Consider the following 26,427-nt stretch of genomic DNA (forward strand, 5'->3'; position numbering starts at 1 on the left):
AAGATATTTGGTATATTTTCTCCTGACTTTCTTGCATGTGCTGTGTTGTTTATGTGACTTTTCACACATACTCGAGCATATGATTTCCCTTTTTCCAAAATTGGAACTACGTTAATGCAATTTTATATTAATTTAATTTTGTTTTCCCATATCTATGACGTTGTTTGAAAACATAATTTTTCCACATTCACTAATACTCCTTGAAAACATTACTTTTAATGATGCCTGAACAAATATTTCATGGCATAAATGAGCCATATTTATTTTTAATCACTTGCAAATTTTTGAATATTTGAATTTTTCCCTTTTTTTCTCTTATTGTAAATAACATGTATCTACTGTATTTTTACAGAAACCTACTTCTCATTTCTTCCATCTTGTTCCGATTGAAACCCATCTCTTCTTGTTCTCACTGGGAGGAAAGTGAGAACTCATCACTATCCTTTCTCTAAGTTTTCTGATCTTAATTTTTTTTTAAGTGACAGGCTACTGCTCTGTTACCTAGACTGGAGTGCAGTGGTGTGAACATGGCTCACTGTAGCCTTGAATTCCTAGGCTCAAGGGATCCTCTGAGGAGCTGGGACTAAAGGCGCACACCACCACGCCTGGCTAATTTTTATATTTTTTTTTTATAGAGACAGGGTCTCACTATGTTGCCTAGGCTGGTCTTGAACTCCTGGCCTCAAGCAATCCTCCTGCCCCAGCCTCCCAAAGCACTGGAATTACAGGCATAAGTCACTGCATCTGGCCTTGATCTCAATTTTTAATGTTTTTGTATAACACACTTTTTCAAAATTTGAGAGTTAGTTTTCTTCTCTCTTCATTTGTTTTAACACCATCTAAACCTTAATTAGAATATCAAACCTTTGGTGCTTTAATAAAAGCTTAAGCAATTTGAAGATGAGAAATATGTTATTTTCATGCTGTATTGCCGTTTATACCTGAGTGGATTATTCTGTAAACTCCCTTATTTTCCAGAAGCCTTCATGGCTAGGAAGTCACTTGTTTTTAATAATCCCCAATGTTTCTGCCTGACATTTAGTATTTCTGTGTCTTTTCACTTAATTTTTTTTTTTTTTTTTTTTGAGATGGAGTCTCGCTCTGTCGCCCAGGCTGGTGTGCAGTGGTGTGACCTCGGCTCACTGCAAGCTCTGCCTCCCGGGTTCACGCCATTCTCCTGCCTCAGCCTCCTGAGTAGCTGGGACTACAGGCTACTTTTTTTTGTATTTTTAGTAGAGACGGGGTTGGCCGGGTGCAGTGGCTCACACCTGTAATCCCATCACTTTGGGAGGTCGAGGCAGGTAGATCACGAGGTCAGGAGATTGAGACCATCCTGGCTAACAGGGTGAAATCACTTGATTTTTTTGATCCCTTGAGAAGTGCAGGAAAATTTGAAACAATTCTTGAGGCATTTACGGAGGTGATGAAATATTATATTACTTTAACAATTATAAAGACAAATATGCTGTGATCTTTGTTTTGGTTATGAACCATATATGTTCATTTTTAACCTTTCTTCCTCAATCTGTTACTACATTTGTTCCATTGCTACCCTGTTCCTCTGCCTTTCTGTCCTTCTCCTTCCCTTTCTTTTTCTATTTGTGGGAAAGTGAGAGAGAGAGAGAGAGAGAGAGAGAGAGAGAGAGAGTGTTTTCATTAAATTCCCTGTTCTAGGCTAAATTTGGTGGAAAGCCTTCCTTGCTCAGATTAGGGAAACCAGGTGTGACAGAATGCTGCATTTATTTGGTCGCTCTTATGGGGAATGATCTCATTATTGAATTAGTCTAGTCATAATAACATTGACAAGGGGAAGTTAAGAACATAGAGGCCTGAGGGATACAGAAACCCATTACTAATGCTCTAAGGAATACAATTCCTAAATTCAATCATCCTATTTTAAATGATTTTTTTTTTTTTTATTTAGCTGAAATAAGTAAATTAACACAGTTTTTGGCAGACAGTATGGGGCCTGAAAAACCTGGCATCTGAATAATGCAATGCTGACTGGGCAGGATTGAAGTTGGCATCAGCAGGTCATGTGCCGATGAAGCATTTCTTCAGGAACTAACTGAGTCCCAACCACGCCACGCCTTTTACAGTTGGATTGGTGAATTATGTCCCAGGAAGTAGGTACAAGTGGCATGTGGACCACTTGGGAGATGTACTGCTACTATTATTCTTTATTCTGACATGGATTTTTGACAGGAAATAGGCTAGCATAAACACACAGTACTGGCTGAATCTGTTCTTCTGTTCCTGCTTCAGAAGACATCTCCTTTCTAAGACTATAAGCTCCAAGAGGCTGAGACTTTTTTCTCAGTGCCTGTACCAAAGTAAGTGTTCATTGTATGTGCCGAATGAATGAACAGATATCAAATCAAGGCTAATTTTGGTGTGGATGAAGGCCTTGGATATTGACAGGTTAGTTTATGTTTAATTCCCTGAAGGTTTAAACTAGCCGGCATGGGTCAGTTTTCTTATAAGCTTGTAAGAAAAAACATATTTTCCTTGCAGTTCATTCTTTGTAAAACAAAAAGCATTACAAAAAGAAATAGTGTAGCCCTACTATTCAGAGTCTCTTTCCCTCTCATTTTTTCTTGCTTTCATACAGACATACTTTATAGCCTTCTTTTTGCCCCCCTTCTTGTTTTTGATAGGGACAGGTTTTGTGAAAGGGGCTCCATCAATTCTACCATATTTGAAGCTATGTAAAATAAATAAAACAGCAATACCAAAATAGCCAGAAATAATAGACTGCAGCAGTATACCTCAGCATTCCTTAAGCAGTGTCTAATCAAGCATGGACAGCATCTGTACTTCCAGCAAATCTCTATAGGAATGTTATCTGCTCACACAGTAATTAATCACTAGTTGCCATGTGTCAGAAAACTTATTTAACAAGAAGTTGCAAAGTGCTTGTAGTTTTCTTACCTTCTCAGCCTTCCTGGCCAGTGGAAAATATAACACCTTTCTATAATAAAGAAATGAGGGATCTGGAGCAATTCCATTGATGTTGATTCTTCTACTCATAGTATTTTTTCTTGTCTTTCTCTTCATGTACACCTTTCCTCTAACTGATCTCTAATAGAAGGGTAGATCTTGGGTGAGCAAAGGAACCAGACAACCTGTAACATTACTAGAAGTACAGGGAGCCTCTGTCCTCTATGGTAATGATCATTTAAGCTGTTTTACAGTTTTGACCCCACTGTTAATTTTCAGAGTCAAAAAGATGCTTTATCCAGGAAAATCAGTGCAGATGAGTGAGAAGGTGGAAGGGTTTATGAGTGTGCTTTTTTAGTTCCTTTCATCACAGAGCATCTTAACTTGAGCTGTCATGCACCCTTCCACATGTGAGTCACAGAAGCCTCCTAGGAGTCCAGATGGTGGGAGCATAACAAGAGAGGTCCAAATGATTGGTGGTTGGAGTCCCCAGGGTGTATCTAACAACGCTTCTAGCTTGAGTGACGCCATCGTTCAAAAAGAATATCCCAGAGTTTTCTTCCCAGTTCTCCCCTCTTTACCCCATTTTGTCTCTTTCTCTACCTCTTCAACTGTCTCTTTTTTCTCCTTTATTTCTCCAATAACTCTACTTCCTGCTGTCCTCCTTCAAGGTTTCATTGCTCCTCAGTTTTTCCCCTGATTTTGGTTTTCTTTGGACTGGTATCTTTCATTCTTAAACCTGTGCAAGATAAGGCAACAAAAGCTGCAGTTCAGGAAGTAGTAGGGCAAAAAATTGTAACACCCAAGACAGATTCCTCGCCCTGTTATTCCTTCATTTCTTCATTCCTTCATCAAATATTTATTCAGTGTATGTTCTCTGTAGGTCCCGGCCTCATGAAACTTGCATTACTGTGGGGCAAGATGCAAAGTAATAAATAAGTAAAATACATATAAAGTATTTCAGATGATAATATATGCTGTAGTTTAAAAAAAAAAAAAAAAAAAAAGAGTAGGCATGGGGAGGGGACCAGAGGATGCCAGAGTATAATGGAGGTAATCTGAAATTTTAGAGTGTTCATGGAAGTCCTTAATGAGATGGTAACATTTGAGGAAAAACCTAAAGGAAGAGTAGGAGCAAGCCATGCAGCTATCTAGGGAAAGAGCATACCAGGAAAGAACATGTAAGGGTGAAGAGCCAGAGGGAGGCGGACACTTAACATCTGAAGAACAAAGCAGAAAGGCCAGCATGGATGAAGTGAGTGAGCAGGGGAAGAGTAAGAGATGAAGTCTGAGGTTTGATCTAAGGAGCTGAGATCTGGAAAGTCACTGTAATGACACTGAGTTTTACTTTGCATGAGGTTGGAAGCTATTAGAAGGTTTGGCGCAGAAGGATGCTACATAATGTGAATCAGTCTGGCCGCGATGTTGAAACTGACATCGCAGTTGTTAGTTGTGGAGGGGTATTGTAGGCAAAGGCAGAAGCAGGAGACTCTGTTAGAAAACTGTGGCAATAATCTTCTAGGTGAAAGGTAGTGGTGATTCAAAGCAAGATGGTGGCACTGGAGAGGATGAGATATGGTCAGATTAGGATATATTTTAAAAGTTAAGCTAACAGGATTTGCTGAGGAATCAGAAATGAACCAGAGACTCCAAAGGTTTTGATCTGAACAATTCAAAGCATGAAGTTTTTATTTACTGTAATGAAAGTGAACCAGACCATAGGAGAGGCTATTGAAGTGTGTGGAGGGCGGAGCAGGGGTTCAGATAGAGAGTGGATAACAAGAAATGTTAGTTTGAGATGCCTATTAGGGACCAGAATAGACATAAAAAGGGAGCTGGCTATACAACCTGGAGTTGAGGAGATGGGAGTTTTGGAGTCATCAGCTTATAGGTGGGATTTAAAGTCATGAGAAAGGCTAGGAGGTGAGATCTCAATGGGAGCACAAGTAGAGAAAAAAGAGAATCTGTCCAAGAATTGGACCTTGGGTACCCCACTGTTGAGATGCTGGAGAAGAACCAGCAGAGGAAGTTGAGGAGGTAGCCAACAGAATGGGAAGGTAACTAAGAAAGGGTGTTGTCCCAGAAGTCAAGGGAGATGTTTTCAGAGGAGTGTGTCTTCATCTGTGTCAAATGCTGTTGATAGGTTAAATTAGCTCAAGACAGAGAACTGGCTACTGGTGGGCTTGACAAGAGCCCTGAAATGCTTTGGTCTGCATTCCTTTATCTTCCATACACAACTCACCTAAAGCAGGAGTATGCTTCAGATGTATATATTTGGGAAGAAGTTCCTCACTCCTTGAGTCTACTGTAGAGTTTGATGTGATCAGGGAAAACAAAAATGCAATTATTTTTAGTGCAATGTATAAAAGACCAAATTGGCAGCCTCTCTTTTCTCGAGGTCAATATCAACATGTATAAATCATGTTGACAGTATGTCTATGTGCCCTTGACATGATGTGATGAAAATGGCACTTTACCAAAACCTATTACCTCAGTCTAATCATAAGAAAGACATCAGAAAGATTCCAATAGAGATACGTACTGTGAAATACCTGATCAGTACTCATCCAAACTGTCAAAGCCATCAGAAACAAGGAAAGTCTAAAAAACTATCACAGTCAACAGGAGCCTAGGAGATATGATGACTAAAATGTACTGTGACCTCCTGGATGGCGCCCTGGAACAAAAACAACACTAGGTAAAAACTAAGAGGCCCTGAATGAACTATAGATTTTAGTTAAAATAATGTGTTAATATTGGTTCATTCACTGTAACAAATGTATCATACTAATGTAACATGTTAATAATAGGGAAACTGGGTACAGATTATATGTGAACTCTGTACTATCTTCTCAATTTTTCTGTGAATCCAAAACTATTCTAAAAAATAAAGTCTATTAATAAAAATATTAAACAAAGTATTTCAGAGAACATTTATCCAATGAAGGTATACAGGTGGCTAATTCACATTGAGCATGAAAAGAGGCTCAAATTCATTTGTTTTTAGGGAAATGCAAATTAAAACCACAATGAGACACCACTCTGTGCCCACCAGGATTGCTATAACAATAATAATAATTTTTAAAAGACAATGAAAATGTTGGCAAGGTTATGGAGAAACTGGAACCCTCTTTTGCCGCTGGTAGAAATGTAAAATGGCACAGCTGCATCAGTTCCTCAAAAAGTTAAACATAGAGTTATGGTATGACCTAGGAATTTCACTCCTAGGTATATACACAAATAAATGAAAACATACATGCATACACAAATACGTACACAAATGTTCATAGCAAGCATTATCTATAATAGCCAAAAAGTATAAACAGGCTGGGCGTGGTGGCTCACACCTGTAATCCGAGCACTTTGGGAGGCTGAGGCGGGCAGATCACGAGGTCAGGAGATCAAGACCATCCTGGCTAACACGGTAAAACCCTGTCTGTACTAAAAATACAAAAAAAAAATTAGCCGGGTATGGTGGCAGACGCCTGTAGTCCCAGCTACTCGGGAGGCTGAGGCAGGAGAACACTTGAACCCAGGAGGCGGAGCTTGCAGTGAGCCAAGATCGTGCCACTGCACTCCAGCCTGGGCAAGAGAGCGAGACTCCATCTCAAAAACAAAAAGTACAAAGAACCAGATATCCATCAACATATGGATGTATAGAATGTGGTACATCCATACAATGGACTTTATTTGGCCACAGAAAGAGGTCAGCTTAATCTTGAAACATTATGTTAAATTTAGGAAGCTAGTAACAAAAAGCCATTTTGTATGATACTATTCATATGAAATGTCCAAAATAGGCAAATGCATAGGATAGAAAGATAAGTGGGAGTTGAAAGGAAATGGGGAAATGGATAGAGGAGTCTTTGGGGGGTGATGAAAATGTGCTAAACTAGATTGTGCTGATGTTTGTACAGCCCTGTGACTATTCTAAAAGTCCTTGAGTTGTACCCTCTAAGTCTGAAAATTATGTGGTGTGTGAATTAGATCTCGATGAAGCTGTTTTAAAAACAAACAAAAGAGGTTGAGCTTTAAGACTTGAAAATCAAATGATTTGCCATAGGAAATGAGGAGCCCAAGTTTTATCCTCTCATTAGTGGGGAAACTTTTAAAAGGAAATATTTGGCTCATTTTTTAGTTTCCCTAATCCATCCTGAGAGGTAGAAGATAAAGGAAGAATTTTTGGAGAAGGAGGTGATGCTTCATATTAGTCTTGATAGGAATTATCCGGAATAGGGAGAAAGTCATATGGAAGAGAAAGGGTAGTTCCGGGAACTGGAGAAGACGTTCAAGGAAGGAGATGGTGAAAGAAGAGACCTGAGTCATCATCAGTCCTGAAGTCAGGGCTGGCTTAGGATAAGCCACAAATGCCACCTTATTAAGGCCTTCTCTCCTGCACTTCGAAAACATGCCTTCCTCCCCCACCAGCACTCCCTATTCTCCTTACGATGATTTTAAAAAGCAAGTATCTGACATATTTTGTATTTACTTATTTGTTCCTCATCTGTCTACCCTGAATAGAATGTAAGTTCCATAGGCAGGGATCCTTTTTTGTTCGCTGCTGTAGCCCCAGGACCTAAACCAGTACCTGGCATATAGTAGACATTCAGTAAATGCTTATGGGTGTTAAAGTTATTTGGACTTTATCCTGTAAGTAACTGAAGGATTTTAAGCAGAGGAGTGAGATGGTCAGATTTATATTCTAAGTACATCATTTCAGCAGCAGTATAGGACTTGGATTTGAGGAAGATAAAACTGGATGCCGTCCAATCGATTGGAAGGTGATTGCTAAGAAAGTGACGTGTAGGGGCCGGGCACAGCGGCTCACGCCTGTAATCCCAGCACTTTGGGAGGCCGAGACAGGTGGATCACGAGGTCAGGAAATCGAGACCATCTTGGCCAACATGGTGAAACCCCATCTCTACTAAAATTCAAAAAGCCAGGCGTGGTGGCACGTGCCTGTAATCCCAGCTACTTGGTAGGCTGAGGCAGGGGAATCGCTTGAACCTGGGAGGCGGAGGTTGGAGTGAGCTGAAATCGCGCCACTGCACTCCAGCCTAGTGACACAGCAAGAGTCCGTCTCAAAAAAAAAAGTAAGTGATGTGTAGGGCTTCAACAATATCAGTGCTTGGCGGTGGGGGGAGGGGGAATGGAGGAGACATATTTGAGAAGTGTGAAGGAGCTAAAATCGGCAGGTCTTGGGGAGTGACTGAATAGTGAGGGTAAAGGGAAGGAGTCAAGGATGACTCTCCAATTTCTAACATGAGTGTCTAGCCAGATTACACCACGGTCAAGTAAGATAAGGATACAGGAGGAGAGAGGAGTAGGTTTGATGGAGGGAAGATCATCAGTGGCTGTGGTGAGTGTAAGATGGATGTAGGACTTCCAAGTGGAGACATCTAACATGCAACTGGACATGTGAACTGGAAGCTTGAGGGAGAGGCCGGGAGTGAACCAACAGATGTGGGGAATCATCATCATGGAGCTGTTTAAAACCATTAATGGAGATCAAGGCTGTAGGTAGATGGAGAGCAATCCCCTGGGGAAGACCCAGAGTAAAGGGCTTGAGAAGGAAAAGGAGCCCCTGAAGAAGATAGGGAAGGAATGGTCTCATAGGACAAGGGCAGAACACAGCTCATGTAGACCAAACAGAGTGCATGATCACGTAGCTGCCTGCACAGAAATGCCACTTTCCCCATAAATTGATAGAGCATCCTTCTTCCCAATAAATGGAAGCATTTTCTCATGTTAACTTCTCCAACTCTTTTAATTAAACTGTCCAGATACTTTCCTCAAGTGACGGAGTGACAAAGCCAGCCTAGCAACTAAACATACAGATTCAGACCCCTGCTTCTTCCTTGACCTTGTACCTTCACTAAGGCGGGGAATGATCTCTGGCATAGCTGAGAATGTTGAATTCTTCCCAGAGGAGCTGTTTACATAAATTTGTTTCCTACAAACCTATTGCACCAGGAACATTACTTTTTGTTTTCTGCAGGAAAGGTTATGAATTTTCCCTTTTGGAATGACTGAAGTGTAATTTGATAGAAGGGGATTAGCAATGACATGCTGCCACCTACTGGAAATGCCCACAGACAGCCTTACTGAGAATGTCTGTGGTCTCCTAAATCTCCCCTGACTCTTCTGAATCAAGAGAGGGTACTGCCCCTGAAGTAGACTTCAAAGGTGACTTGCCTTGAAAACGTGAAATGCCCCACCCTATCAAATAAAATTGTATCTGACTGCTTTGCTAGAAGAACAATTTTGTTTCTGAGAAAGAAGCACAGTATTTGTCACATCCTTTTTTCTGTTTGCATTTGCCAGCTTTATTCTGCCATTGGTCTTGTTCGCCTTCCCAATTCTAGGGGCACCTATCCTTTTCCCAAGATTTACCTTTAATACTCCAGATTTTTGACTCAAGATTATTAGCCATGTAGATTTGGGATTAATTTTGTAGAAAAGACTAGTCTGCTGCCAAAAAAAATTCTTTTTTTAATGATGATGCCCCTTAAAATGCTGTGAAATCTCTTAAATTTAATAGTGATAAAAAGCTAGTCTCGATTTTCCTAGGGACCAGAGTAAATTGGGAAATGCGATGGTTTACATGGCTCCCGCTGCCAGACAGAAGGAAATATACCAGTTGATAAAATTCAATAATAAAACAAAATCTTGTATGGCCTGATCTGATGGACTTTCTTAAAGATCTTCATATAAATAGATTTAAAGAATATTACATCTCTCTCATTAACCCTCATTTGACCTTGCTGTCCCGTTTCTGACCATGTCGCTTTTTTCTGATCTCCCTTTTTTTTTTACATTTACATTAGGTCCCGTGCATTGTAACAATTAATTAATTGATCTCTAATTAATCGTTTAATTCGGACTCCTTGAATACAGGTGAGCATACCTTACTGGTCTGCATATCCTTCACAGAGCACTTCAGAGCAATAAATACTTCTAAGCCTCTCACAAAAATCTCTCTCAGTAACTGATGTTTTTTTTTTTTTTTTTTTTTTTTTTTTTTTTTTTTTTTTTGAGACGGAGTCTTGCTCTGTGCCCCAGGCTGGAGTGCAGTGGCGCAATCTCGGCTCACTGCAAGCTCCGCCCCCCCGGGTTCACGCCATTCTCCTGCCTCAGCCTCCCGAGTAGCTGGGACTACAGGCGCCTGCCACCTCGCCCGGCTAATTTTCTTGTATTTTTAGTAGAGACTGGGTTTCACCGTGTTAGCCAGGATGGTCTCGATCTCCTGACCTCGTGATCCGCCCGTCTCGGCCTCCCAAAGTGCTAGGATTACAGGCTTGAGCCACCGCGCCCGGCCTAGTAACTGATGTTTGATTCCCCATAAACATATCTCATGTGTGAGGCTTTGGTTAAGTAAGATTTCTTTTGATTATGCTCAATTAGTGTCACCATATTTTGTATGTATATATTGTCAATGTATAATTTAGGGTTCCTCGAGATTACTGGCAGACAGTGACAGTCTTCCCTTTGTAGCACATGTGCTGGAATTGGAATGATTCAGAGATTAGCATAGATAGCGAGTGTTATTGTTATCCAATAACGATCCCAAGGAACAGAAATAAGAAGTGACTTGTCCAAAATCTCTCATCGAATCCTGCTATTTATATATCCTGCAGTACCTTTGTATTTATCATAGTTAGTAAATTAAATTAACCCACCCAGGGAGGCTATTTTTCTGCCAGGGAAGGGTTGCATTGTACTGAAAAGATATTAAGCTTGTTCTGTGACTGAAGCCCAAGAATGATCATTTACCAACTCTATTAGAATTCTCACTGAAAAAATTGAGGCTGGAAGCTGACCTTTCTTGTTTTGTAAATAAAGATGTAGTGTTTAAATTGTGATGCTTAAAAGTAGGAAACTGGCACAATTGCTGTTGTAAAAGCAGAGCTACAGTCCCTTGCAAACGGTATCATGGCCAGACTTTCTATCCTGCCCCTACCTTTACCTGCTTTGGCATATACAGAAAGAAAGCCCTTCTCTTCATTCCCACCTCCTGCTTTGCTGAACACCCTTTGCTGATCCAAAGAGAAAAAGATCCGAGTACTGAAGGAAGGTCACATGGCCACAGTGAATTCTGTGGCCAGCACTCAGCTCAGGGACCTTTTGTTCCCTGAAACCTTCTGCAATGTGCCTGGCCCATATCAGCTACTCTTTTTGTAATCCTTTTTTTTTTTTTTAATTTTCTGTACTCTAAAATTAATACCTCATTATGTGCTATATTGTTCTTCATTTGTTCCCATCTTTTAATATTTTATTCCTCTAATTTTTATTAGCATGTTCTCTCTCTCTCTCTCTACTGAGTTATAAAGTTGTTGTGACTAGTTACCATGATTGTATTTTGTTTGGTTTCTGGCTGGTTTTCCCCGTTTTGCTTCTCTGTAATAGACTAATTGTCAGCAATCTAAAGTATTTATGAAAATAATTTGGGTTTCAAAGTATGTTTCATATGTATTGCTTTCGATGTATGTTTGTTTTTGTTTTTGTTTTTGTTTTTGTTTTTTCTTTGAGATGGAGTCTTGCTCTGTCACCCAGGCTGGAGTGCAGTGGTGTGATCTCGCCCCATGCAACCTCCGCCTCCCAGGTTTAAGCGATTCTGCCTCAGCCTCCCAAGTAGCTGAGACTACAGGCATGTGCCACCACACCCGGCTAATTTTTGTATTTTTAGTAGAGATGGGATTTCACTATGTTAGCGAGACTGGTCACAAACTCCTGACCTCAAGTGATTCACCCGCCTCAGCCTCCCAAAGTGCTGGGATTACAGGCATGAGGCATGGCGCCCGGCCGTGATGTATGTTTTAGAGAGCATCTATAGCTAAATACAAATAAGTTACCAAGAAAGAGTTTTTGTACCTAGCTTTACAGACCTTTAACTTTAAACTACTTTCTCTAAAACAAGGAAAGCTCCTGCAAGACATGTGATTTTTTTTTTTTACAAACCATCCTAAAGGCCTATATTGGTGACTTTTTCTCAGTGATGATGATGATGATGATGACATATTCCCATCATAATACGAGTACTTATAATTACTATTATATAATGATCTCAGCACATGACATGAATTTTAGTAAATGCTTTACCTACATTGGTTCACTGAATGTCCCTGAAACTCGGTATGTAGCTATTGCTGCAAATAGATGAGAAAACTAAAGCTTAAGGAAGTTAAGTAAATTCCTAGTTTACATAAGAAGAGAGGCAAGATTCAAACTTAGGTCAATCCAATCCCAAAGTCTATGTATGCTCTTAACTACGTGAAGTGAGGCTACCATTTTGGTCAATGTTGGGTCTCTCTTTTGCTTATATTAAAATATGATTTGATTTTTCAGTTAGTCTCTTAGCTATCAAACATTTTCTTTCCCTTTATTTTCTCTGGTTGGGTGTCTTTCCCCCTTGATTTCCACTGAGCTCTGATTGCTATCCGTTTTAATCCGCTTTAATGGGCAGTCTGACGGCAGAGGGGTCTGCAGACTCTTCCTACCTTGGTAGGTGTTATGGGGTTGGTTTTGCTCAGCTGTCAGGTGTTCGTGCTGCTTATGGGTCTTCTGCTGGCCTTCCAAACAACTGTCCTGGGGAAGCAACACTTAGACCCAAGACCACTATCTCAGAACCTCACCACAAACTAGCACATCGTCCACGGCACTGAGCAGCCCTGTCATTAATCCAAATGCACACACCTGTGCTTTTAAGACAGTCAGCAGCTCAACCAAGTGCTTCCCAAAGACTAGAAGGTATAAGAATTTCCTGATCAGCTATAGGGTCTCTTCCAGGGAAATTGCTTTAAGTGGAAACTCTTTGACTCCATCCCTAAAAGTTCTGATTCAGAAGGCTGAGGGTAGGGCTTGGGCATCTGTAGTTTAACAAGTGCTCAAGAGATTATCCCCATGCAGAAATACTGGCCTGACCTGTTTTCTTTGAGAGTCATGCAATATCCAGACCATTGTCTTTCAGCCTCATGTTTCTCCTTCAGTCCCCCTGACTCTTATCTCCTACTGCAGGCACTGAAAGTAAAAATAACTTGAAAGCACTTTTCTGTATTATCTTATCATTAAAAGGACCCGCAAGGTGGTCACCATTATTACTCTCAGTTAACATGTGTAGACACTGAGGCAGGGTCGGGTTGTATTCTTGGAAATTTGGGAGTAAATAGCATTTCATTCACCTAGTAGTTGGCTAATAAATCTTAATTGTTGCATGAATTTGAGTAAGTCACTTCAGCTCTCTTGGCTGAAGTTTCCTCATCTATAAAATAAAGCGTTTGTGCCTATAATGCCAGCACTTTGGGAGGCTGAGGCAGGTGGAGCACTTGAGGTCAGGAGTCTGAGACCAGCCTGGCCAACATGGTGAAACGCTGTCTCTACTAAAAATACAAAACTTAGCCAGGCGTGGTGGCAGGTGCCTGTAGTCCCAGCTACTTGGGAGGCCGAAGCAGGAGAATCACTTGAACCTGGGAGGGGGAGACTGCAGTGAGCCGAGATTGCGCCACTGCACTCTAGCCTGGGCAACAGAGCGAGACTCTGTCTCAAAAAAAAAAAAAAAATGAAGGGTTTGATTAGAAGATCAACCATAGGGTCTCTTGCAGATTGGACTTGCCTAGAGTTCCATGACATAAAGCCAGAGAGGGGTTTGAGAGATCTAGAGCCCTGCCTCAACTCCTAGCTCTCAGAAGAGACTATCACAGGAAAACTATCTAAGAGGAAGGAAATTAGCTCCCATCCAATCTATAAAGATACTGTAAAGATTTCTGAGATATGCAGTATATAATAGGCATTTTAATATTTGTTGACTGGATAAACTAATGCATGTGTGTATGGATGAATTAATGAGGAAGGAAGGACTGTAGGCCTGTTCATTTTCATAGTCAAGATCGTGCTTATAGCATTTGCTTACCACAAATACAGGAAAGTAAAACAGAGATAGATGCTGGCTACTGCTTTTGCATGACCTATAAAGGTCTTATAAGGCTCTGAACAGTAATTCAAAACATAAACGTATAGGTACTCAAAAACATAAATGTCACATCTGCTTTAGCTCTTCATCTCCTTTGCTGTGCTGTAGTTTTCCAATTGATGGAAAGGTTTTATTCAGATCAGCCATTTCTCTTTTTCCTGGAGGCATTCTTAATCTCTGTGTTCTAACCTTTAACGATATAGACTTCGGTTGCCGTGTAATGATTTCCATTGCCTGGAATCTGCATGTTTAAATTCCTCCAAAGAATTGTGCACCTTCTGTTTTTCTCAGTTGCAGATGGAGTCAAAGCAGAAAAAAAAAAAAAAAAAAAAAAAAGAGTGGAGTAGGAGAGGCCAGCTCTTGATTGACTTCTCTCTCTTGACACACACAGTCAGGGGAAGGAACGGATCAATGGCCTCAACTTTTCAGCAGGCATTAACACTGCATCTCATTCTCCTTCAGGCAATCTGTTTTGCAGAGACGCTGATTAAACATTTTGGGGTATTGGGGACAGAGGGAGGGAGGGAGAGGTTGGGGATTTTTAGTGGCCAGAGCCTTTTATTGACAACATTAAAGGCTTCATGATATATTTGACCAGAAATTAATTACAGCCCAGTTCCCCATTTCTCCCTTAGGTGACAGTCTTCTGTTGATGTGTGCCGCTGTGAAAGTAATAATAGGTTTCAAATGTTTGTGAAAAACATAAAGTAATTACTTGCTGTGGTAAATCAGTCATTTGAAGCTTCAGCTTCTCTCTGTTTTATGTGTGTGGCAGTCCGGCTGTTTCTTTTGTTAACTTTAATTATATAGCGTATGAGAATTTTTATTTTTCAGTTTTCAGAAATTTTGCTTTTTTCATTTCTTGGTGCATAGTTCTCCAGGGACATAGGTATTGAAACGATAATGACACATAACCAGCATTTGAACAAGGGAAGCATATGTGTGTGAGGAAGCTCATTGCTTTAGTTAAGTTTCGTAGCTATTGGCTATCAGCTATTTGCCAGTTCTCTAATGGGCCTTAAATATTTACTGTCTGTTGTACAGAGGGGAAGAATTGGCTTTCAGGCATTTTAAGTCTCCTTCCACCAGTAGCATATGTTTACATTATGGACCCTCAAGCCAAAGAATCTGTAATAGCTCTTTCCCCTTTTTCAAATTAAAAAAAAAAAAAAAATATATATATATATATATATATATATATTATATAATATATAAAAGCTGCAGCTCCTTGCCTGGGGTTCTTGCCTTCCAGTAAGATCTGTAAAGATCTACTTGGATAATACCAACCTCTGTGTTGACTCACCTGGACAAAGCGAGAGAAATTTCCTTTTGGCAGCTATTTGAACAGGTACCCTTGCCCTGGCAGATAGAATAGTGAGGCCTGTATACTGGCCAGCATGGCGTATTATCACACATCAATTTCCTTCTATCTGCACTAAGGCTAACTCACTCCTCAAAATAGGAATTGTTCGCATGTATTTTCAACTCAAATAATTCATATTAATCTTGCTTCTCTATTCTGTCTAATCTCTCTTGTTCATTCCTGATCACTGAAGTATCCTAAGTCTGCATTTCAAAGGTTTGCTTAATTTCCCATACCAAGCTGTCCCTCTTAAAACAATGTTTTCCCCGTTCGATGTTAACCTCTTTCTTTGAACTATTATTTATATTTAGAACCAAATATAAGAACAGTAAGAACTGGTTATCAGTAATTCCTCTGTATGGAAAATTGTGCTAAACTAGGACTCTGTGCTTTTACATTGCAATGATAATTGGGATTCATGATGCTTGCCTGAGTCTAGAATATCCCATCCATTACCAAAGAAGAATACTACTACAATTTAGTATAGTTAGCATTATATACATTTTGCTGTATTCTGTCTCTGAAAAATCAGTGACTCAATATGATGTATCTGAGAATAAGCAAGAATATCTGATTAAAAATAAGCCCTCATTTTTTTTTCATCCTGCATCATAGAGTATTCGTATCTCTGTAATTGTCATAGCATTTCATTTCTTCCATAAGACTAGGTAGTAATGACAAACTGCTTAAAATAATTTTATATTACTTTGTTATTTTTAGTATTATTAATAACTACTATGAATTGAGTACTTCGTGTAACTTATGTGATTTGCACACATTATCTTATTTAATCCTTATACTAACCTAGTGTGTTTACGAATTAACTTTTTCATTTTGCAAATGGGAAAACTCAATCTCTGAAGGATTAAGTAACCCGGGTTCTACACTGTAGTAAATGACAAGACCATGATTCAAAGTCAGGTCTATCTGCAGTTTAGCCGTTGCGCTATACAGCTTATGACAGTGTAATACATCAGTATTTCAGGAAAATGTACCACAGCCTCAATATTCTTATTGACTGTATTGCACAGTATTCCTAGTCAAAAGAACTTAAAGGAGGGATGGCAGTGTTTTATCTTCACAGAGAGGAGCTGAAAGGAGATGTTGTATCGTAGACCTGCAGGGAAAAACAAAAGAAGACCTAAGAAGATGATGAGGCAGGATTGCAGCGCAGCCCCTAAGGCCTGTCTAGGAATTGACCACAGGCTTCATGAAGGGGGTGTAAGACCTCAGAGAGACCTGGCATGGCAGCAGCGTTAGGGGTGCCCAAATCCAGGAGGAAGGCTGGACCACACCTTCCAGGGAGAATGAGTCCACCAAGTATAAACCTCAGTTCCCACAGTATCAGTAGAGTTCCTACCTAGGGTGGTATCCCAGTGACTGATGTAAGTGTCTTAAAATAGCCCTTAAGAAGTTAGTGGCTGGGTGCGGTGGCTCACGCCTGTAATCCCAGCACTTTGGGAGGCCGAGGGGGGCGGATCACGAGGTCAGGACATCGAGACCATCCTGGCTAACATGGTGAAACCCCATCTCTACTATAAAATACAAAAAATTAACTGGGCGTGGTGGTGGGTGCCCGTAGTCTCAGCTACTCAGGAGGATGGTGTGAACCCGGGAGGTGGAGCTTGCAGTGAGCCGAGATCGCGCCACCGCACTCCAGCCTAGGCAACAGACTGAGACTCCATCTCAAAAAAAAAAAAAGTTAGTATTTTTTTTGACTTTTCTTTTTTTTTTTGAGACAAAGTCTTGCTCTGTTGCCCAGGCTGAAGTGCAGTGGCACGATCTTGGCTCACTGCAAACTCTGCCTCCCGGGTTCATGCCATTCTCCTGCCTCAACCTCCCAAGTAGCTGGGACTACAGGCACCCGCCACCACGCCTGGCTAGAAGTTAGTATGTTTTTAATTACTTTAAAATATTCACAAAGGAGGAGAAATCAAGAAGCTCTGTCTTTTGTTATTTCAATAAAAAATCTAGTCATTTTAAAAGAAAAAGTAGTGATATATTATTGACACTTGTCCATTTTTGGCTACCTCTCCTCTAAAATCTATGTTTAAGGAATTCCCCACAACCTGGTCTTGGAGTGAAACAAAGCGCATCTTCTACCATAAACACACAAAAGCCCACTTGCTTACTGTGTGGGGGACAACCTCGGCTGCACCATCAGATGCACGCACTCTGAACTCTGATCAGGGGGCTAAGGACTCCAAGCACAAGGGTGACAGAGCACCACGGAAGGCTGTCTCAGCAGCAGTGGTAACTTCTGGTTACCTAAGGTGGCGGCAGTAGTAGTGGCAGTGGTATGGCCAACATCCACTTCTGCTGGCAGCAGAGCAAGACCTGGTGTTCTGTGTTTAGCAGCAGCTGTGGTGGTATCTTCACAAAACTATCTTTGAAGAGTGATTCTGGAGAGATTTTGGCCACAATCCCAGCTGCTGTCTAGCTTTGTTTATTCCTGTTCCCTTTCCAAGTCTCATTCTCCAGCCTTCCTGGCTCATCTTGGAGTTGCCCAGTACCCTTTCAATAATTCCTTCTCTGCAACTTTGAACCCTGATTGTTACATACATATATTTGTAGTAAAATCTAGTCATAATTGTTAATCTTAGCTTTTAATTCTGACAGCCCACAGTGAAGTTTGGAATCTTGCATTATTAGTAGTACTATTGAAGTTTCAACCCACATTGTATCACTTTATCTTGGTCAGTTATTTAACAAACTTAAATGTCTATCAAGCATTTTTATTTTTTAAAGAAAAAGCAAAATTGACTGGATGGCATGCCCTGAAGCAAGCCTACCCAGATCTGGGAAAAGGTAGTTATTGGATCTACACATTTGTTTCCAATAAATCATCCCAAAGCGCAGTACCTAAAACGACAAGCATTATATGGGTTCTCTTAGTTGAGCAGATTGACTGGGGCCCAGCTGTAAGGTTCTTCTCTGGACTGCCTTGTATTCTCTCCTGTGGCTGCAGTGGGATGGCAGCTAGGGCTGGAACATCCAAAATGGCTTGTCTCATCTGTCTAGTGATTTGGTGGAGCCAACTGGAAGCCTGGACTCAGCTGGGAGATGGGCATGGCTCGGTTCCTCTCTCTGTTTCTGTGTACTCTCAGAGATTTCCCCCTCTCCATGTAGTTTTTCCATATGATTCCTTCATCAGGGTAGGCATACCTCTTGCATGGTTACTTGGGGCTCCCAAAAACATGAAAATAGAAGCTATCAGGCCTTTTTAAGGCCTAGACCCAGGACGAGCATACTATCACTTCTGTCACTTTCTTAAAGCAAGTCACAGGGCTAGCCCAGGTTTAATGTAGGAGAGGACTAAACAGAGGCATGAATAGCAGGAGGCATGGTTCATTAGGAGTTATCTTTGGAATTTAGTTACCACTATACTTAAACTTCAGCCTCCAGTTATATGCACCCAACACAGTGCCTCATACAGTAGACCTTCCATCTATTTGTCAGAATGCTTTCAGCGCAAGGAGCAGAAACTTAATTCAAATGATTAAGCCAGTAAAGGAAATTTCTTGAATCATGAAGCTAAGATTTTCAAGGGCCGGTTGGTTTTAGGCTTGCTTTATCCAAGGATTCAAACCATATCAGCAGGATCGCTTTTCTTCCTCCAACTCCTGCTTCTATTTGCATCTGCTTCTCTTTATTACTACATAGCCTGCTTCCCCATGATGGCAAAGTGGTAGCCCGGGCTTATACTCATAGCTGGAAATCCTAGGGAAAAATCCATGGAAGGCCTCTTGATGGGCTCTGTCCATTTCTGAGCCAATTCCTGTGGTCAAGAGGAATGCTGCATTCTGATTGGACAATTTCAGATCACCCATCTGCACCTGTGGTGAAAAGTTGCTCAGTCTAATCTGGACCTAGAAGAACATTTTCTGCAGAAAGGGAAGGTTTGGCTACCAAAAAGAAGGGGGATAGATACTGGATAAACAAAAACAAGATCATCCCTAAGCCCAGTGGCAGTTTGCTGAATGAATAAAATGTAGGTTATAACTGAGTGGTGCAGACACTACTGCACTGAGTTTATTAGGTGTCAAAGAAGATAGACATTTAAAAACAATGCTGTTATGGAAAGACATTTTTATGGAAAGAGGTAAAAGTGCTGCTGGAACATTACTCAAAGTGGGTTGAAATCTTTAGAGAAAATGTTGTAGAAGCAGTTTTTGAGCTGTACTTTGCAAAAGGTAAGATTTAGAAGGAAGGACGATTTTATAGGCAGAGGAAACGTTGCTTTCTTAAAAAACAAATGCTGTTAATAAGAGAGAAGGTTGCAGAGTATAATTTCAGGATGTTTCTGATCCTCTGAAATTATACCTGTAAGAAAATCAGGAGTTTGGTTATTATAGTATGTTGAACTATATAGTTACAGATTTAGTTGGTTCCAAAAAGAATTTTTTTAACCTAGATATGACAAATAGATGTTTTAGTGATTAAGGGGAGGTGGGGGGCTCACACAAAAATAAAACTATCAAGGTGATTGCTATCAAGGAAAAGAAAACTCTTTTAAAAGTGTACAATATATGCATTTTTGTTGTCCTTTGTCACTTTGATTAACAATAGATGCTGAAATTACCAGAAATAACAGTCATCTGTATTTATAGTCCTCCTGTGAACCTGAAGGTTTCCATAAATGTAAATTAATTTGGTTCCACTCTCATGAACTCAGGAGGAAACAGAAGCAAAATACTCCCAACCACCCCACCCGTACCTCTGTCTGAGAAAGACAGTGAAAGAGGACTGAGAATATGAGGAGAAAAGCAGCAAAAACTGAATTGGCTGGCAGGGCACGATGGCTCATACCTGTAACCCCAGCACTCTGGGAGGCCGAAGCGGGCAGATCGCAAGGTCAGGAGATCAAGACCGTCCTGGCCAATGTGGTGAAACCCCATCTCTACTAAAAATAGAAAAATTAGCTGGGCGTGGTGGTGCGTGCCTAGAATCCCAGCTACTCGGGAGGCTGAGGCAGGAGAATCGCTTGAACCCAGGAGGCAGAGGTTGCAGTTAGCCAAGATCACGCCACTGCACTCCAGCCTGGTGACAGAGAGAGACTCCATCTCAAAAAAAAAAAAAAAAAGAATTGGTTGAGCTGACTTTACAGTTCTCATGGGGTTAGTGAAGGAGAAAGAAGCAGAAATCTGACAAGATTTGAATTTGCTAAGAAGAGAGTCCTGGTTGACTCAGATCACTAGATCGTACTGTCTGAAACTCAGAAAGTCTTAATTGAGTAGGACCTTAGAGATGGTGTCTTCTAGCCCCTTCATTTATCAGGCTGGAGACTCGCTCTGAGAGATGGAGTAACTGGGCACAAATGATCCAGATAGGGCTAGAACCCAGATTTCTGAACTGCTTGTTCTGGGCTCCCTCCTGGAGCTCTGACCACCCCCTGCAGACTCATGTTAGGAGTTCTCAGCCTTATTCACATTCTTCCCGGGAAGAGTGATGCCCTAGGGCAGCAACAGGCAACCCAGGAAGATGATTACTAGAATCCTCTGGAGGAGGAGGGTCATCTTGTGAGGTGTTTCTCACACTATCCTAAGAGTATCATGTTAACCCCATTAACCATAATATCCGCCTTCTCTAATACTAGAGTAACATTGCTGTGAACACATCTTTACAAACAAAAATTACTATGTGACCGTAATTATGACTTCTGTTCACATACTCATGTCCTTGTTACTAAGTAAATGCAGAAAGATGATTAGTTTCATTAGCCTTTGGTATTGAAATTGTCATATTCTCTCTTAGCTATAAAGACCTGCTCTGCCCACATCAACTTGGTTATTTTTTCGAAAGGAAATTAAAGTAGAAACTATAACACAATTACAATCAGAATTCTACTAAACTATAAGTCAAAACAAAATATAAGAACTGCGATTACGTGAGAATAACATGTGGGAGACTGTTCCTGCTGCTAAGATGAGGAAAGTGAAATCTTTGGAAAAAGGCATGGAGTTCCTAGGTAGCCGCAGTGTGGAGGGTGGCTGGACTCCTCTTTCACTAGCAGTGGGCATGGTGCCGTTGCCCAAGCCTGGAAGAAGAGTGTCTTCACCTAACTTGTTAAGTGCCAACTAGTCTTCTGCCTCCAATGAAGATTTCTCCTTAGGGTGCACAGGTTCTTCTCCTAAGCCCAGAGTTTAGGGTCATCATGTGCCCTTAACATGTGGAGTGATAAGAGAGAATCTCGTACCTCTGACCGATTTGGAGGAGAGCAGAGATTTAGTGTTGGGGCCACTTACACATAATCTTCTTTTTCTCACTTTTTCACTGAGAGGAATGTGGTGTAATCTAGACACCTACTGGCTGCCTTGAAAGAACATTCTCAGCTGTACTGGCATATCTAGCAAAGAGGTATGAAAGGATCCTCAGGTGGCCGGCCTCTTCAGGGGTCTTTCTGAGGAGTTAGGAGGGACCAGAGGGAACCAGCCATTGTGACCATAGGACACCCACCCAGGTGGTTTTCTCTTAGCTTCATAAAGGAAACTGACCTTGTCGAGGCCAAGATATTCACCCAGTGGGTTATCTTTCTTATGTGGAGAGATGACGTACCCTCAGTATCCAAAACATTCTAATGTCTCCCTTGTCTGTTTACATTATGCCTCCTCCTCACTGTAGGGCCTTGGTGGTCTTATCTATTAATTGATTGATTGATTGGTTTTATTTTATTACTTCATGAATGGCAGGGTTTTACTCTGTTGCCCAGGCTGGAGTGCAGTGGTGTGAACACGGCTAACTGCAGCCTCACCCTCCTGGGCTCAAGTGATCCTCCCACCTCAGCCTCCTGAGTATGTAGGACCACAGGCACAGACAATCGTGCTCAGCTGGTTTTTTTAAATTTTTGAGGAGATAAGATTTCACCATGTTACCTAGGCTGGTCTTAAACTCCTATACTCAACCAGTCCTCCAGTGTCGGCCTCCCAAAGTGTTGGGATTACAGGCATGAGCCACCATGCCTGGCTGGTGGCCCTTTTAAAGTAGCTCTTCTTAGGCTCTTACATATCTTTGGAACCATCCACCATTGAGAGCTTCTCTCCACTACTTTCTGAAATGAGAATAGCCATGTACAAGCATATGATTTAAACTGTTTAAATATCTGGAACGTTTCTTAAAGAAGTCACTTGCTTGAGGTTATGACAGATTGGCAAGGGGTCAATCATTCCATTCGTACATCAAATATTATTGAATAAATGTGAGAGCTAATCATTCCTGGAGCTACAAAGATAAAAATATGATTCCTATTTGTACACAGTATAGCACAGTAGACCTCAGTAATGTGAGCAGAACCTTGTGATAAGAATTAAGAGAGGGAGAGGATTAAGGTAAGAAAGGAGGTTAAAACCTCGTAAGACTCCCTCATAGGTATATACCCAAGAGAAATGAAAAGCATGTGTCCACACAGAGACTTACACACAAATGTTTATAGCGGCAGTATTCATAATAGCCAAAAGGTAGAAACAATTCATGTGTCCATCAATGATGAGTGGATAAACAAAATGTGGTATATCCACGCAGCAGAATATTATGTGACCATAGTGGACTTGAAGTACAGATACATGCTACATGTTGCCAAGCCTGTCCCGCAGACTCTGGCCGAGCAATGGATGGAAGAAGTTCACTGACACAGGTATGCTGCCTGACAGCGGGGCTAGAGGACCCCACAGCTTAGCACCGCTGATGAGAGTGCAGTGCAGCCACAGCAGCCCCCATAAGCCGGAGACACTCGCATTTATTTAGTACAGATTTAATGACAAAGGCTTGAAGCTAACACAATTTGTGGGTAATAAACATTGTTGACCCCGCAAGTAGAGAGCAGTCCTGCACATGATTGATCAACGGTTGGTTTCTGGAGACAAGAGTAAACAAATTCATCTAGGTAAGACCCTTTACATTCCCTTGTTATCTACCCTTTGCTGTCAGGCTCTGGATAAGAGAATTTGGCCGCCTTCAGCCAAATTTTCTTTTGAAGCTTTTGCACAACCTCCCAGCTTTCCAAGAAGGTTTGCATCTTTCCCTATAACTTTTAACCTTTTACCACCACCCTGGCCGCTCTCCTACAATATACAACATGGGTAAACCTCAAAAACATTGCACTAAATGAAAGAAGGCAGTCAAAAGAAACCACACACTTTATAATGTCATTCATATGAAGGTCCAGAATAGGGAAATCTATAGAGACAGAAGTAGATTAGTGTTCACTTTAGGGCTGGATGGAGAGTAGCGGGGAAGGGGATGAGAGCTAAAGGATACAGGGTTTCTTTTTCAGGTGAAGAAATGTTCTGAAATTCATTATGGTCATGGTTGCACGTATCTGTAAATAGGTTAAAAATCATTGAATTGTATACTTTAAATTGGTGATTTGTATGGTATGTGAATTATATCTCAATAAAGCTGTTTTTTGAAGAAAGAAACGAATAAGAGCAAAAACTGAGAGCAGTGGTAGGGAATAGCAGAGAGGTTTTTGTTTTGTTTTGTTTTTGTTCTCTCTGTCTCTCTAAAAGGGAAGACATTTTTATGGATTATGAAAAGACAGACACAAGGTTTATAACCCTGCCTGGAAGTAAGGAAACGGTTTTAGTGGTCCTGGTGATTTTAGTATGATTACTATCATCATTATTGTTATTAAGAGTTGATTGTGGAGCTAACTAGGACTAAGGAACTTTCAGGTAGAGGAGGAGCAGATTACACTTGGGAGGGTAGAGAGAAGTCTTACTAGTTCAGAATCTGACACCTCCATCCAGCTGGAAGAAGACTTGCTTATGCTAGAAAGGGAACTGTGCTGCTTGAGCTACTGAAGAAATAGCAATTCCAAAGTTAGAATAGATGCATCCAAAGAAGGGAAGGAAACTTCTATGCAAATGAATCTAAGTTTCCAGTATATACCCATGAAGTGAAGAGCTAAAGAAGCATACAGAATTATTTTGTTTTATACATGTAACTAAGTTTTTTTTCTAAGTTTCATTTGTTGCTGAATCTCTCTCAGTTGTTGTTATTTTAATAAGCAGTGAGTTTATAAAGTCCTGATTTAAAATACTAAATGTCTAATCTCCCTAGTAACCCCAAGCATCTGGGATTATAAATTATGACTCTTTGTTGCCACCTGATGACAACAGAGTACACCCCTTCTGGAAATACTAGCCTTTCTAGAAACAAATTAATTTCTTGAAAGATGAAATTAGGAATCAGTGATTCAGAGATGGTGACAAAGGCTTTTTATAAGGTCCTTGACCTTGATATGAGAAAGAGGCCCCTTGTCATAGGCATCTTGATGCATACTGAAGTTTTTTCTTATAAGTACATTACCTAGAAAGCAACATCCTCCATATTGAAAGTGATTTTCAATATATTACACCAAAGCGTTCGGTGTGTATTGCCCTAGGTCTATGAACACTTTCTCCTGCAGTTGTCGCTACTGTCACTGTCCAGTGGCTGCTACTCTGGTGTCTGAACAGCTGCCAGCCTGTTCTCACTGTTGCTTTTGTCATCACCATCACACACAAGCTGTTGCCCCTGCCACCATCTTCCTGCTGCTAATGGGACTGATTGGCACCTCTCCATACCATATCAAGGTGCAGGAGCTATTTCCCCTGCCAGGCTCAGAGCCATCTGACACCTCTTACTGCCACCATTCGTTATCACCCTCACAGCAGTGAAGCCAACAGGAACTAGCCCAGTCCTGAGCTGGGGGGGCCTCACTGGTGAAGGGAGTGTGGTGGCCACCTTTCTGCCTGCAGAAGCAGCTCGGCCTCTCGGTGAGACTGGACCTGGGGACTCAAAGAATTCTGTACTTTTAGGGGTCAGCACATCAGAGCCCCAGCATGTCTCTTCTGTACTGGTTACTGGAGATAAAAGCAATTAGAGAATTATTCTGTCTAGGAGAGTGGACAGCACCAACAGCTTTCTCCTCACCATGTGCCTGCATAGGTAACAGAAATAAGCAATATTCTGCCCCTCCCTGACCATTAGGCAAAGATTAATGCCATGCATTGAAAATTATTTTTAAATGTCCTCCATTAGCTCTGACATTTTTAACAAAGCTTGTAAGGTTTAGGTAATGCGTAGGGTATAAGATGACAGACTTCATTACTGTACTTTCACAGAGAAACAAAAAGGAATAAATCCACAACTGAGAAAGAATAGGAGGATTTACCAATAAGCAAATGATGACGGCAACTTTCTGGATGATAGGACGAAGATGGAACATTGTTAATGGATAAAGTAGTGGGGGAAAAGGAAACCCTCAGTCTGGAATGTGCAATGAGGACCTCGGAGAAGTTCCAGGCTCATAATCAGAAGTTCAAAAAAAAAAAAAAAATAGGAGTGCCAAGAGATACTGAAAATAGAGATTAATGAAAATTTTCTAGACATAAAAATATATATCCTACAGCACTATTTTCTTCATCCCTCCAAAATGTTGGTATCCAGAAGTTGTTCTTGAAAGAGCCATCCTAGGAAATATTTAGGGAAAGTCAAGACTTCTGGTGTGGATGTTGGAGAACCAGAATAAAACCTTCTTCATTCTAGCATTGGAGGAAGAGGTCCCCAGCCTGACAGTTGGCATCCCACCTGCTCATCCTAAAGAGAAACCCACCTGTTAGCACCTTCTGCACCACCCCACATAACACTCCCAGGAACTCCCTCCCACTAAGAGCCTTTTTAGAAACATGATCTTGCCTATACTTAGAGGCCCAGGATTCAATTGGAGTCCGTGGAAAAGAGAACAGAAAATGAAGGGAAGGGGGAATTACTGAAGAACTAGTAAAAATGCTTTTCTAGAACTCAGAAAGGTCCCAAGTCTTCATATTAAGAGCCTGTTGGGTGCCCAGCACAGTGAATGAAGAAATAGCACCTAAAACACAGCCTCGTGAATTTCCAGAATGCCAAAAGTAAACATATAAAAGCTCCAGAGAGAGGGGCATAAAAAAATGTCAACTGGTATCAGACTTGTGATCGGTAGCACTAAGTGCTAAGAAATAATGAAGCAATGCTTTTTTAGCTCCAAGGAAGAATGATTTCAACCTAGAATTAGACATCCAAACAGTGTATCGGCCAATTCTGAGGGTGCAATAAGGGCATCTTCAGATTCATAAAGAGTTGGAAAGTTTACTTTTCATGCTCTTCTTTCAAGGGAACTTTTTGAGAATGCATTTAAGCA

The 26,427-nt window shown here is 40.9% G+C and overlaps 1 protein-coding gene and 1 long non-coding RNA gene across 4 annotated transcripts in view; both read left to right on the forward strand.

Annotated features, from left to right (window-relative positions):
- Positions 1 to 26,427, forward strand: part of EXOC4 (exocyst complex component 4) — an 815,224-nt gene that overhangs the window by 756,410 nt on the left and 32,387 nt on the right. The gene's annotated exons all lie outside the window — the stretch shown is intronic.
- On the forward strand, positions 6,370 to 13,384 carry LOC144339969 (uncharacterized). The gene is made up of 2 exons (XR_013415602.1): positions 6,370 to 7,743; positions 11,709 to 13,384. It is a non-coding gene; the product is annotated as an uncharacterized LOC144339969 (long non-coding RNA).

Source organism: Macaca mulatta, chromosome 3 (genome assembly GCF_049350105.2).
Source record: "Macaca mulatta isolate MMU2019108-1 chromosome 3, T2T-MMU8v2.0, whole genome shotgun sequence".
Lineage (NCBI taxonomy): Eukaryota > Metazoa > Chordata > Mammalia > Primates > Cercopithecidae > Macaca > Macaca mulatta.